General features: G+C 40.0%; 1 non-coding gene across 1 annotated transcript; it reads right to left on the bottom strand.

Moving 5' to 3' along the window:
• Positions 1-4,869: 4,869 nt before the first annotated feature.
• TRNAH-AUG lies at positions 4,870-4,941 on the bottom strand. The gene has a single exon. It is a non-coding gene; the product is annotated as a tRNA-His (tRNA).
• Between the last annotated feature and the right edge of the window lie 10,664 nt (positions 4,942-15,605).

Raw genomic sequence — 15,605 nt, 5'->3', positions numbered from 1 at the left:
AGAGAGTTTGGGGCGGGCTATATTTGGGGGGAAGGAACACACAAAGCAGGAAGTCCACACAAGAAGTTAAGTAAGCTGTAAGTTCATTGGCTTAAAGATGGCAAGACATTCATGATGGAGGTTCACCTGTCAGGAGGTAAGTCTACCTTCAGTAAATCATATATTTTCAAGAAGCTAGTCTCTCAGCTAAGGTCCATTCTTATGAGGGTGCATGTATGAGATCTCTGGTTTGGATTTTCCCATCTAATTTATTTTTTTTATTTTTGGCTGTGCGAGGGCTTTCTCTAGTTGCTACTCTTTGTTGGAGCGTGCAGGCTTCTCATTGCAGTGGCTTCTCTTGTGGAGCATGGGCTCTACAGTGTGGGCTTAGTAGTTGTGGCTCCTGAGCTCAACTGCCCATCCCTGCATGTGGAATCTTCCTGAACAGGGATTGAATCCATGTTCCCTGCACTGGCAGGTGGATTCATCTCCCATATGTTTTAGATTGAAATCCTTTCACAAGGTCAAGCCACAGCAAAAAATTTTAAATAGGAACTGCAGAGTGATGTCAGCATCAATGGTGGTATTAAAAAAAAAAATATGAAAAAAAAAAACCCAGCTTCTTGTCCCTCTCCCTGCTTTTAACAACTAAAACTAGATGTCCCTCCACAAACAAAAGTGCCTCTTGGGAGTTCTGAGATCCAGAATCATAGGGGAGTAGACTGTAGGGGAGTCTCATTCACCCATGCAGTTAGGTAATAGGCAGACAGACCTTGACACAGGTACTGGAACCAGCAGGAACCCTGAACCTGCTTGAGCCTCTCTTGGCTGTGGTCTGGCAAGATCTGGAGCTATGGACTACAAGAGAGCCTTGTAGAAGTCTTGGTTTCCTGAAGAGAGATTCTAGTACTTCGTTGCTGCAAAAAAAAAAGAGTTTGGACTCATTAGACAAGTTAAGAGTTATATTGACAACACAGCCTCTTCTCCCAAGGTTGCTCAGCATGACTGAAGTTGTCCTGCCTTGACTTCTCCTGGTGGTGGGGATAGGGGGAGGGGGGGAGGGAGTGAGAGGGTGCCCAGTTTCCCCCACTATGTGGCACACTGCTGGAGAAACCCATTTCACTCCTGCAGCACCCAGGTATTGAGGTGGGACTTCCATGACTCAGGGAGGGTGAGTTGGAGAAAAAGGCAGGTAAAAATATATGAGAGCGTTAAATGGACTTCCTGATGACTGCATAATGCACTCCAGCAGGAAGCCTGCCCCTCAGTCTCTTCTTCAAGCCAGCCTGAGATGGAACTAGATGGAACATGAGACTAGAGATGGAACCAAGCCCCCCACGGGTGATTTAAAAGTTGCGTACTTGGTTCAAAAAGTTCCTTTTTCTCTTTTTTCCCCTCTAGATCTTGTTTATCCTCTTTAGTGTCAAGAGTAATGATCCCTTTCTTAGGCCCACTCTACCTGCCTTGGTCAGACATCATGGCATGTCTAGACCGCTGTAGCTTGTCACTTTCCAATGCATTCACAGTTTTGTTTTGCTTTTTTATATTGGTCGTATTCACAAACCTATGCAGGAATTCTCATCATTTACAGTGTAGATTATCTTCCTCAGCTTGAAATCCAAAGCATTCAACAAAATTTCCCCCCATTTCGTCCACTGTCTTATCTCTACACAGTTCAGCCCTCATCTGCCTTAAAACCAGAGCTTAGGTACCTTAGCTGGTGCAGCTGCTGTTGCTTAAAGTACACGTCAGTCTCATACCTGCCCAGCAACATATGTTCCATCTTTCTAAACTCGGCTCAAATTCTTCTTTCAGCAGAAAGTTTTTTTAGATGTCAGATGTTTTCCATCTCAATTAACTTCTTTTCTTTCCGAGTTCTTTCTCTCTGTGCTTTATACCATGGTAGTTCTTGTCACACTATGCCTCATTATCACTTGGGGATCTGAATGTTTCCCTCACTTTATTTTGGAGCCCTTAGAAGATAAGAACTTAATCATCTTTTATCCACCGCATTAACCACTGCTGTTCCTTATGCTCAGCATCCACTGACTGTCTTTTTATTTGACATGAATTTAACATTTGCAACAAAAGCCCTAAGTGAGTAGGAGAGGCAGTACTAGAATCTGTCTCCCTGTTAGTAGTTCAGAGCTTTTTCTACCTACTATACATCTGGGACCAGTAAAAGCAGTTTTGAAGACATTATCATGGATTTAAATATGTTTATTAAAAGCACCCCTCGTAATAAAGCTCAGGACAATGCTCTGCCTAGTTTGGTTCTTTGTCTGCCTTCGCTTTTCCTCGGTTGGGCTACAATCACAATATGCGATGAGTCCACAGCTCCACCTCAGGGTTTCAAGCAATTCTCTGAGAATGACTGCCTTTATCCAACTCCCAGCCATTCCCACACTCACATGTGCAAGGAAGGCAAATAGCCCCTCTTGTTGGGATTCTCTGATGCTTTTGTTGCTGTCAGGCCTCACCTATTCTGTCCTCTGCATAGCCTCTTCCAAGTGACACCTTGATATTAGACCTGGTTGTTGATTTTATTTCTCCTTCTGACATCACTCCTCAGTTTTCATGTTCCTTTATACCACACCATGGTTTACTCTCCACTCACCCATGCTTCTTTAGGAGAGATGATGCCTTAAGAAGAGGGAGGCATCTTAATTCCTTATCACATGCAGGGATGATATGATTATTGGAGACCTAGTTAAGAATTACTGACGTATCAAACGTGCTTATTAAGTCAAAGAGCATCAGTCAGACCTATACTTAGCCCTGTACCCTAAAAGTATTTATTGGATTGCTTAAATGACTCTTCAATAGATAAACTGCCGAGAGAAAAGGATTAATAGTGGGTATTTAATTTAGTTTTCTATATGGAACATGTGACAGAAAGATGAAGAAGCCTTAACATCCTTGACTAAAAACAGAAACAAGATGGGAATTGAGACAGATAAAACCAGAGCAAAATTCTGCCTTAATCCAGTGGACTAGAAGATATCTCCTCGGGGGACATTCTCTCAGTATTTGACATCATTTTCATTTAAAAGGCCTTTTTGTACTGGATTTATATATGTGTCCAGGGAGAACAGAGTGTGAAAATAAATTGAAGACAAAGAATCAGTTATAAACCATGCAAAGACCCATAGCAAAGTAGAAAATCTCCTGGAGATAAAGTGTAGACATGGAAAAGCATAGCGCTATGCTCAACATGTAAATGATCATTCATTGCTACAAAGATTTCTGAGGATGATACAAAGTTGTGGCATCTGCATAACCTGTATGCAAGCATTCATTTACTCAAAAAAAAAATTTTTTTTACAGTCATAACGTGCCCAGCATGACTCAAAGGGTATGGTGTCGGTGCCCAGAGACAACTGAAACAAAGGCCTGGCCCATGAACTTGCAGTCCATCCTGCACGTGGAAAGTGATTATCTCTGCTAATCTAAATGTATCCTCTCTGGACCCACACTTCTGTGATGTACACCAGTGCCCTCATCAATCCCAAAGAGGCTCTATCATCCTCTCCTTAGTCATTCAAATCATGACCTTCAGAATCTAAATTTGGGAAATTCTCTTTCTGTGCTATCTCCAGGCTTGCTTTTAACTTGGTGAGACCTTGTGAACCTACCTCTTGAGTGACTTTCCTGGCTCTCAAGGCACTGGCCTGGAGGGGCAGTTAATTCTGCTTGGTTTTGTCAGCAATGGTGGTCTTTGATTTTTTATTGGACACTAATGAACCCTTCCATGAATACACTAGGGAGTGATTATTACACAGACACAAGAGGATCAATTTTCAGTCACGTTACATTGAGGAGAACATAGGATATTAGGATAGGTTAATTGGCTGTGATGTCTATATTGTAAAAGTGGTTTGGGTACCTAGGATTTTCAAGGTATTCATGAAGAAGATGAATAAACAGTCATGCACTGTTGCTATATATTCAATATACTGAAAGGTTGTTGTTGAATCACATGAAGACACCGGGATTCTTGGCACCTGGAGGAGAAGAATTCAATCTGGGGCCAGAGACGAGGCTTGATTGCTCAGAGCTTTTGTGTAATAAAGTTTTATTAAAGTATAAAGGAGATAGAGAAAGCTTCTAACATAGGCATCAAAAGGGGGCAGAAAGAGTACCCCCTTGTTAGTGTTAGCAATGAAATTATATACTCTCCAATGAATCCAAAGAATGTCTGGAGGTTGTAAAGACCTCACCAGACCTACTCCCATAATTTAAATTTTAAGATAAAAGAATTAGCCAGAAGGTTTAATCCAGAGACTGTCCTCAGGCAGGATACATTATTGTTCTATAATCCTAAGGAATGTAGAGAAGGAAAAAGTTTGTCTTTTCTTCCTCCTTGAGAATTCCAGAGCCCTCTTCTCTCCTTGGGGACCCCTAGACTTCTTATCAACCTGCCTAGGAAATGACTCTCTCAATACTGTATATAAATATTTCTTATGTTTTACTTCTTTGCTGTTTTCTAAAAGGTAACATGCAAGGGTCATTTGTGAGTCCCAGAAGAGTCCATTGAGATGACTGATGTGGGGATATTTGGCCAATGTCAGTGTAAGTAGCATCTGGCAGTAAGTGAGAGAAGTAAATCAATACCACAATCTTAAAAACTTCTTGAGAACTTCTCTGAGACTTGGAAGATGATTCTAGATTTGTCTCTCCATGGCAGGCACCTGAAGTACAAGCCATTCTACTTAATATTTATTGGCAAATGATCTCCCGAAGCCCTATTCATTATTAGGGAAGGGAAGTCACTGAGTTGTGTCCAACTTTTTGCGACCCCATGGACTATAGCCCACCAGGATCCTCCATCCATGGGATTTTCCAGGCAAGAGTACTGGAGTGGGTTGCCATTTCCTTCTTCAGGGGATGTTCCCCACCCAGGAATTGAACCTGGGTCTCCTGCATCATAGGCAGATGCTTTACCATCTGAGCCACCAGGGAAGTCATTCATTATCAGGACCATATAGCAAATGACTCTCAGTCTTTATTTGTTTTAGGATATTTGGGCTTCATAGTTTACCTAGTTTATAAATTTCATATTTATCTGAATATCTGAAATTGTCCTCAGTGTGGCCAGATAGCAAGAAATATCCTAATCCTCAGGTGTCAAGAAGACATAAAGAGTCGAGGTCATCGTGTTAAATGCTCTTTGCTCACCCATCATTTGTGGATTATTTTAATACTGTAAGGGACTTGAACTAGATTAGGAATTTTCAACATTCCTTTGGCAGTTTTACTTTTTAAAATGTCCTATAGAAACATTCTTTATAAAGAAGAATGTGAATACATTTTTTATAAAGAAGAATTGTGAATATGACCAATATATGGAAAGTGACAAGCTATATAAGTCTCTCTTTATATAGCTATGGTCCTAGTTCCCATGATAACCTACAGAGCAACATGCAATCAGTAAAACCTTAAAAGACTTTTCAAGCATGACCAGTCCTTTGTTTTATTTTAAGTATCCACTGGTGTTAGGAAATGATTCAGGGAGAGAAAACTGTTGCTTTGTATACTTCTCACTATTTGTCCAACCCTTGTAAATATCAATGGCTCTTAAAATCAAAGGACATCAAATCAATTCAGAGACTAGAGCAGCTACATGGGGAGTAGGGGGAGTGAACAGGAAAAGGTCCACCCTGGTCCACAAACTCCTTCCTGATCTTTAGAAGAAAAGGAACACACTGTACTGTGTTGATGTTTGTGGCTTCATACTAAAAAAGGGAATCTGCAAAGGCAATAAAAGGTTTTACCTAGAGTTTCTTATTTGAGGGTCACTAATTTGTTCATTACTATGTGAATTTCCTGCAGAAAAGAAGATAATTTTCTGGGAATCTGAAAGTTCCACATGAACCTTACACTATCCTTTAAAAAAATACAAATGCTAATTTAGAATTTGACTGTAAATCATATGAACTTTGGTCAGTTTAGTTCAGTTCAGTTCACCTGTTCAGTCATGTCCAACTCTTTGTGACCCCATGGACGGCAGCACACCAGGCCTCCCTGTCCATCACCAACTCCCGGAGTTTACTCAAACTCATGTCCGTTGAGTCCGTGATGCCATCCAACCATCTCATCCTCTTGTCTCCTTCTCCTCCTGCCTTCAATCTTTCCAAGCATCAGGGTCTTTTTAAATGAGTCAGTTCTTCACATCAGGTGGCCAAAGTATTGGAGTTTCAGCTTCAGCATCAGTCCTTCCAATGAATATTCAGGACTGACTGGTTGGATCTCCTTGCAGTCCAAGGGACTCTCAAGAGTCTTCTCCAACACCACAGTTCAAAAGCATCAATTCTTCGGCGCTCAGCTTTCTTTATAGTCCAACTCTCACATCCATACATGACCACTGGAAAAACCATAGCCTTGACTAGAACTTTTTTCAAATATCTATCAATTTGCTCATATGTTTATACCTATGAGCAAGATTACAGAATCTATTTTAAAAACAAAACAAATATTAAGTACTGCTCCAAGCTAGGGTTTGTATAGATCCTTGAGATATTAAAACATAAAAAATAAAAATTAAAAAAAAGAGCCCAGATGAGACCTATTCTGCAAGTGCTCCCTGACTCGTCTGGAAGACAGGGATAAGCAGGTAGTTTCCAGATCATATGGAAAGTGCTGTGATTGAGACCTTGGGGTGGAAACACAGATGTGGGGACCCGACTGGGGAATGAGAAAAGACTTCAAGGAAAATGTCATTTTTAAAAAGAATATTATTGGATTTGGAGTCGTCTATGTACAGAACAGACTGTAAACTCTCAAGACTGGCATGTCTAGGAACCAATAAAGCAATGGTTGGAGCTCAGGATAAATGGGTTGGGGACTGACAGAAAACATGGGAACAAATGTTAAGTGGGAATAAAGGAGCTTAAGGTAATTCACATTCTTAGCTCAGTGACTACGTGAAAAAAACTGAACAGAAGGTGGGTAAATATGGGACATTTATATTGAAACAGCTAGTTAGCAGGTGGATCTTAGAACATGGCTTTGATTCTGATATAAATTTTGTGACTTATTGGTAAACTGTTATGAGTCAAAAACAAAATTATACATCATAATACTTAGTACATAAATCGTGTTTTAAAGTGGTGGTTCTTAATCTCTAGTATGCATCAGAACTATCTGAGTTGATTGCTAAAAATGCAGTTCATTCTTTCCATTCTGATTCAGTATATTTGGGGCTAGATTTAAAAATCTATATTTTAACAAGTTTTCCAGGTGACTTTGCTGCTAAGTCACTTCAGTTGTGTCTGACTCTGTGCGACCCCATAGACGGCAGCCCACCAGGCTCTGCCATCCCTGGGATTCTCCAGGCAAGAACACTGGAGTGGGTTGCCATTTCCTTCTCCAATGCATGAAAGTAAAAAGTGAAAGTGAAGTCGCTCAGTTGTGTCCAACTCTTAGCGACCCCATGGACTGCAGCCTACCAGGCTCCTCCATCCATAGGATTTTCCAGGCAAGAGTATTGGAATGGGGTGCCATTGCCTTCTCCGTCCAGGTGACTTTAAGGTTCACATATTAGTACAAAATACTGAAAAAGAGAAAAGGGGCGTGAATACCACCCTGAAAAACAGACAGTTAAACAGCAGTGAGCAGAGAGAAGAGGAGGTGGTGTTGTAGACTGAGAAAAAACTGAGAAGAAATGTATGAGAAATATCTAGATCCTGCTCCTGAGGTAAGGGTACTCCAGTCAGGGGCCCTGTCCCCACTAAGCCCACCAGAGCAAGGCATAGATACTGAACAGACTGGACAATGTGGAATATTATCCCTACCCTCTCTCCCCCTGGGAAGAAAAGAGTTAATAGGGCATTACAAGGAGCCTAGGGCAAAGTTTTGAGACCTATCTAATCTCCTTGTAAGTACCTTACTGAAATTTATTTGCAGTAAGACAAAAATGGCATTTATTTAGGTGTTCCTTCTAACCAAAGTCAATGTTATAAAGGTTTACTTGTGGCAACATCATTCAGTCTTTCTATTTCTAAAAAGATCTTCATTTTGCTCTTACTTTTGAATTACATTTTGTTGGGTGTAGAACTCTGGGTTCATAATTATGTTTTCTCTCAGCACTTTGAAACTATTATTCCATTTTTTTCTGTCCTCTCTTGTTGTTAATGAGAAATAAACTGTCAAGTTGCCTTTGCCATTTAGATAAACTGATTTTTCTTTATTCTAGCTTTTACATTTTTTCTTTTATTCTTCATTTCTTGAAACTGCTCTATTATGTGCCTGACTATGGATCCATTATGCTATTATTATTATATGGTTACTGTTCTGCTTGCTACTCAAAGTGCACTGATAATTTGAATACTTTTGTCTCTCTTCAGTGTCAGAAAATTCTCAGCGAATATCAAATATTCTTTTCATGCCAGTACCTGTATTGTCTATATGCTAGGACATGTTTTCAAAGACATTAGTGAAGTTTAAGTGTAAAAGAACTCAATAGATCTTGTGGGTATATTAACTGCTCTTGCATGTACTTTATCTCTTTTGTTTTTTTACTATGTGGTAGGTGAAGTGTTAAGTGCTATCAGTCAGGATTAATCTTTTCAGTGGTGTTCTGTTTAGAGTTTATCTTATCTATTAATTTTATTTCTATTTTTTATATTTTTGTTTCCATATTTCAACTGAATTCTTTTTTCTACCCATCTTATTTTATGCATGTAACTTTGTGTTTAGTATTTTCTTGTTCTTTTTATAAATGTTGGGTCCTCACACCTTTGAGTATTCTAACCATGCTTATTTCGAACATTTATCTAACTATTTCATGGGCTTCCCTTATAGCTCAGATGGTAAAGAATCTGCCTACAATGCAGGAGACCCAGGTTCTATCCTTGGGTTGGGAAGATTCCATAGAGAAGGAAATGGCAACCCACTCCAGTATTCTTGCCTGCAGAATCCCATGGACAGAGGAGCCTGGCAGAGCCTGGCCTGGACAGAGGAGTCCAAGAGGTCACAAAGAGTCAGACACGACTGAGTGACTAACACACACACACACAACTATTTCAGAACATATGTATCATCAGAAAATAACTCCTGTTCCAAGGTTTATTTATTTTTTTTTTGGCTCTGCCTTAACATTAGAATTCCTCAAGCATTTTAGAGTTTCAGATCACAGGTTTATCTAAAGGAAACTTTTTTTTTTTCCTTTTTCTTTGTTTTCTCTCTCTAGGTTGCTTCCTCTCTAGCAGGAAGCTGTGAGGCTACTTCCATGAATGTCCTGGGGCATTAGTTGAGAAACAGCTTTCATAATGAAGGCTTGGGGCTCCTCCCTAGTAGGGGTATGAAGAATATACTGAAATGGTTAGTGAGCCCCAGGCAGCTCTGTCCTGAGGTCTTGTCCATATCCTCAGGGTTACATTGCCTGGCAGCTCTGTGTAAGTTGTAGCCCCAGGCAGCAGTTGTCAGTATTTCTTTTCACCTTACTTTTATGAGTGATAGCCCCTGGATTTATGCAGTGAAGCTGGCTCTGTTTTTCCATTTCAAAAGCAAGACCTCTAGTCCTTCTACTCCCAAAGGAGGTGAACTTACACCTCCCACCGCTTGCTTTGGAATATGGATCTTCAGCCTCATGTACAATTCCAGCTTTCTGTTTTGCCTCTGGCCTATGAAGATGTTTATCTTATCTAAGGTTCTTTTTTTTTTTTTCTTAAATCTTTCATTGACAATATTGTAGTGCAAAAGGGGATCCATCAATGACAGAATCTGTATCAGTGTTTCTGGGTTAATTTTTAACTACACATTCTATTAGAGTTTTGCCAAATTAATTGATAAAGGAAATCCAACCACTTTCAAATGAAAATGGCTATGAGGTTTCTAGAATTTTACACCTATAGATGACAATCAGTCACTAAATTAATTTTTGCTCTGTTTTAGGATATGCTTAACATTTAAAGAGTTGTGTAAAAATTTCCAACTCCATCAATTGGTTAAGGATATTGGGATTGTTTCCTCTTTATCAGCTATCACTGAGAAGAGACTTGATCTCCACATTTTAGGATTAGTTAAGTAATTTACTATGCCCTTTTCTGCCAGGGTTAACATATCCTCACTGAATATCAAATTGCTGAATCTTTGCTATTAAACTAACATGTTCCTAAGTAAAACTCTGTTGTGGAGACTTAAAATATTGTGGTATGTAGAGTTTTTAAACTGAGGGCCCTATTTGAAATTACATCTACAGGGAGACATTTGTTCTCTATTATAAAAAGCTCTTCATTAATTAACCTGAAGTAAGACATTAGACAATAATCTAATGTGACTGTGGGTAAGGCTGAATTTTAATGCTTAGATAGGTTAGCAATTAGTGTGATATTTATCCTCTAGTTCTCATTGTCATTGCTTAGGGCTGTATCCTCGTAGCATTAACTTTCTAGGTGCAGGAACTTACAGTTGTGTGAAAGAAAGCCTTTTAGGTAGAAGTCTGCAGTGCGGCAGGGCTGTCAGGTACTGGACGTTGACTGTTGAGGGAGTACAGGCAATGTGCTCAGTTGTGTTGGACTCTTTGCAGCCCTATGGACTGTAACCCACCAGGCTCCTCTGTCCATGGGATTCTCCAGACAAGAATATTGGAGTGGGTTGCCACTTCCTCCTCCAGAGGATCTTCCCAATCCAGGAATCAAACCTCTGTCTCCTTTGTCTCCTGCAATGGCAGGCAGATTCTTTACCACGGCACCACCTGGGAAGCCCTGGGGGCGTACAGGGGAGATACTAACAGAGGCTGGTGAATGATTCTCAGCCCCTACTACTGACACAGAAACTTCTGACATGTATGTAACACATAGATGAGGGCATCCCCACCCCATGTATAAGCTGTCCAGGTAATAGTATTTTTCAGATTCCAAGAAAGGGTTTATATAGACATATGTGCCTCATTCATGCCAGTAAGTCTCTCCTTACCAATCTGTGTTTGTACTGCATCATAGTTTTCAAAAGGTAAATGTCACTGGATTCTAGATCTAAGTTCTCAGCATCCATATTCATTCTCCTGCAGGACTCCAACATTGGATAAAGAGCAGGGAACTGACCTTGGGAAAAACCATCAGATTGTTTCCTAGAAATTTGGGGTTGTGATGGGAGAATCTATTTTGGTATCAACTATTCAGTTAGGCTGCAACTCTAATACTCTGGCCACTTCATGCAAAAAGCTGACTCATTGGAAAAGACCCTGATGCTGAGAGGGATTGCGGGCAGGAGGAGAAGGGGATGACAGAGGATGAGATGGCTGGATGGCATCACCAACTCCATGCACATGAGTTTGGGTGAACTCTGGGAGTTGGTGATGGACAGGGAGGCCTGGCATGCTGCAATTCATGGGGTCACAAAGAGTCAGAAATGACTGAGAGACTGAACTGAACTGATTTAGTTAGGTAAATTTGGGAGTTACGAGACAGTAAAGTATGCATCAATAAATGATGAAAAACATCAATAAAGCCCAACTTCGGACAGAGACATAAGGAACTAACAAACTGGAGCTGCTATGATGTGACTCACTTACTAATACCATTCCAATAGCTTGTTTGTATCACTAGGGAGGTCTGTCTGTATTGCATATCCTTAAGTTTCATGTGTTATACCTGGATCTTTCTGATATATCTCTCCTTTACATTTAAAACTTCAGGCAATAATTATTTACTCTGAATAAGTATACCAGATGGACTTGCTTCTGAATCAGTTTAAAGAAGCAGCACAAGAATATTAGTACATGGATAATGGATATGGAAGGTATGAGATAGGAAGGGAAGAGGGCAATGAACAACCTTGAAAAGAATGGTATAGCCCGAGGACATGACATAAGCTGATTAGAACCAACTAGATCCAAGAGCCGGGTACCACAACCATAAAGGTCAAAAGTAGGCAGTGGTTCATTCCTGGAAATCCCCATCCCTTCTCCAAAATAGCTGGAATACTTGTTCCACTCATTAGCCTATGAAATAACTCACCCTTATAAAAACTGACAACCCCATACCCTGGGGCCTCTCTTGCCTTCCAAGATGGCCCACACTCTGTCTATGGAGTGTGTTTCTTCCCTGAATGGACCTTCTTTCTCTTCACTATGGCTTGCTCTTGAATTCTTTCCTGCACGAAGCTAAGAACCCACACTCTGCAGCCATCTCAGGGACTCGGACGTGACCTGGGATGTGACCATCTTCCTGTGCCCCACTCTCTTTTCTGCAATAGATTCATGGCCTCCACTTTTTACCGCATCAAGGTCAGAACAAGCTGGGGTGAGGTGGTCAAGTATATAACCAGATATAGAGAGAAGAAATGCCTATGTAGTATTACTTTATATATATCTGAGAGAAAAGCTTCTTAGTGAACATAGTGGACATTCATGGTCTGTTTGTCCAAGAGAATCTCAGTATTACTCATTCATAATATCTCTGAACACAATCTCTGTTACAATTACAAACACAAACACACTATGAATATAATTTTTTACATAAACTTTAAAAAAGATTTTAAGGAAATTGTAGGTTCACATGCAGTGGGAAAAATAAAGAAGATTACATATAACTTTTGCTTAGTTTCCCCAATATTAACATCTTACAAAATTATAGTACAATACCATAATTAGGATATTGACATTGATACAGGCCAATTCCATCACTACAAAGATTTTTCTTTCATATTGCTCTTTAATGGACAACCTTACCTCATTCTCACTCATCATCTCTTTAAACTTGACAACCACTATTCTAGTCATCATTTCTACAATTAGATCTTTTCAAGAATATTACATAAATGGAATCATATACCATGTGATCTTTGACTATTGGCTTTTTTCACTCAGAACAGTCCTCTGGAGATTCATACAGACTACTGCATTGTTTGTTCCTTTTTTATTGATGAGTAGTAGTCCATGGTAGGGGTGTGCCATGATTTGCATAACCATTCTCCTCTTGAAGAACATCTGAGTTGTTTGCAATTTTGACTATTATAAATAAAGCTACTATGAACTTTCATGTACAGGTTTTTGTGTGAACAAAAGTTTTCACTTCTCTGGGATGAACAGCAACAGTGCCAATGCTGCATTGTAGAGCAGCTGTATATTTAGTTTTATAACAAACTGCCAAATTGATTCCAGTATGGCTGTGCCATTTTATATTTTCTCCAGCAATGTGTGTGTGATTAGGTTTCTCCACAGCCTCTCTAGAAATTTTGGTGCCATTATTTTTATTTGGAACTATTCTCATAGAGGCATGATGGTATCTCATTGTGGCAATGGCACCGAACTCCAGTACTCTTGCCTGGAAACTCCCATGGATGGAGGAGCCTGGTAGGCTGCAGTCCATGGGGTCGATAAGAGTCGGACATGACTGAGCGACTTCACTTTCACTTTTCAGTTTCATGCATTGGAGAAGGAAATGGCAGTCTACTCCAGTGGTCTTGCCTGGAGAATCCCAGGGACGGGGGAGCCTGGTGGGCTGCCGTCTATGGGGTCGCACAGAGTCGGACACGACTGAAGTGATGCAGCAGCAGCAACAGCAGTTACAACATCTAATGATGAACGTATTTTCATGTTTGTTTTCCCACTATATATCCTCTTCATGAAGTACCTCTTTGTATCTTTTTAATATTTTCCAGTCAGATTTTTTTTTGGTTGCTGTTTTACTGTTGAGTTTTGAGGTGGTGTGATCACTCACCTAGAGCCAGACATCCTGGAATGCAAAGTCAAGAGGGCCTTAGGAAGCATTACTATGAAAAAGCTAGTGGAGGTGATGGAATTCCAGTTTAGCTATTTCAAATCCTGAAAGATGATGCTGTGAAAGTGCTACACTCAATATGCCAGCAAATCTGGAAAACTCAGTAGTGGCCTCAGGACTGGAAAAGGTTAGTTTTCATTCCAATCCCAAAGAAAGGCAATGCCAAAGAATGTTCAAACTACTGCACTGCACTCATCTCACACACTAGCAAAGTAATGCTCAAAATTCTCCAAGCCAGGCTTCAACAGTATGTGAACTATGAACTTCCAGATGATCAAGCTGGATTTAGAAAAGATAGAGGAACCAGAGATGAAATTGCTAACATCCATTGGATCATTGAAAAAGCAAGAGAGTTCCAGAAAAATATCTACTTCTGCTTTATTGACTACACCAAAGCCTTTGACTGTGTGCATCACCACAAACTGTGGAAAATTTGGAAAGAGAAGAGAATACCAGACCACCTGACCTGCCTCCTGAGAAATCTGTATGCAGGTCAAGAAGTAACAGTTAGAACTGGACATGGAACAACAGACTGGTTCAAAATTGGGAAAGGAGTACGTCAAGGCTGTATATTGGCACCCTGCTTATTGAACTTATATGCAGAATATATCATGCTGGGCTGGATGAAGCACAAGCTGGAGTCAGACTGCCAGGAGAAATATCAATAACCTCAGATATGCAGATGACACCACCCTTATGGCAGAAAGCAAAGAATTAAAAAGCCTCTTGATGAAAGTGTAAGAGAGTAAAAAAGCTGGCTTAAAACTCAACATTCAAAAAACGAAGATCATGGCATCTGGTCCCATCACTTCATGGCACATAGATGGGGAAACAATGGAAAAAATGACAGACTTTATATTTTTGGGCTCCAAAATCACTGCAGATAGTGAATGCAGCCATGAAATTAAAAGACGCTTGCTCCTTGGAAGAAAAGCTATGATCAACTTAGACAGCATGTTAAAAAGCACAGATATTATTTTACCAACAAAGGTCCCTCTAGTCAAAGCTATGGTTTTTCCAGTAGTCATGTATGGATGTAAGAGTTGGACTATAAAGAAAGCTGAGCGCAGAAGAATTGATGCTTTTGAACTGTGGTGTTGGAGAAGACTCTTGAGAGTCCCTTGGACTGCAAGGAGATCCAGCCAGTCCATCTTAAAGGAGATCAGTCCTGGGTGTTCATTGGAAGGACTGATGTTAAAGCTGCAACTCCAGTACTTTGGCCACCTCATGCGAAGAACAACTCATTAGAAAAGACCCTGATGCTGGGAAAGATTGAAGCGGGAAGAGAAGAGGACAACAGAGGATGAGATGGTTAGATGGCATTACCCACTCGATGGACATGAGTTTGAGTGGGCTCTGGTAGTTGGTGATGGACAGGGAGGCCTTGCGTGCTGCAGCCCACAGGGCTGCAAAGAGTCGGACACGACTGAGCGACTGAATTGATTTGAGAGTTTTAACATATTGTAGATACTAATCCTGTGGTAGATATGTGGTTTGGTTGCAATTATTTTGTTTCAGTCTGTAGCTTGTGTTTTAATCCACTTAACAGTGTTTTTATAAAACAAAAGCATATAAATTTGATGAAGTCTGAATTATTAATATTAGTATTTTCCTTATTGGATTTCTTTAATGGATTGTGCTTGACTATGTCAAGTCTAGGAACTCTTTGACTAGCCTTAGTTTCCAAAGATTTTCTCCTTTGCTTTTTCTAAAAATTTTTATAGTTTCAATTTTTATATTTAAATCTGTAATCTATTTCAAGTTAATTTTTGTTATACAAAAATATGAGATTCAGGCTGAAGTTCATTTTATATATTTGCCTCCAAATGTCCAATTGCTCCAGCATCATTTGTTGAAAGGTAATTTTTTCTCCATTAAATTGCTTTTGCCTTTTTGTCAAAA

Source organism: Bos indicus x Bos taurus, chromosome X (assembly GCF_003369695.1).
Source record: "Bos indicus x Bos taurus breed Angus x Brahman F1 hybrid chromosome X, Bos_hybrid_MaternalHap_v2.0, whole genome shotgun sequence".
In the NCBI taxonomy this organism is placed as follows: domain Eukaryota; kingdom Metazoa; phylum Chordata; class Mammalia; order Artiodactyla; family Bovidae; genus Bos; species Bos indicus x Bos taurus.
Note: the sequence above shows the minus strand (reverse complement) of the source record. Positions and strands in the feature narration are given on the sequence as shown.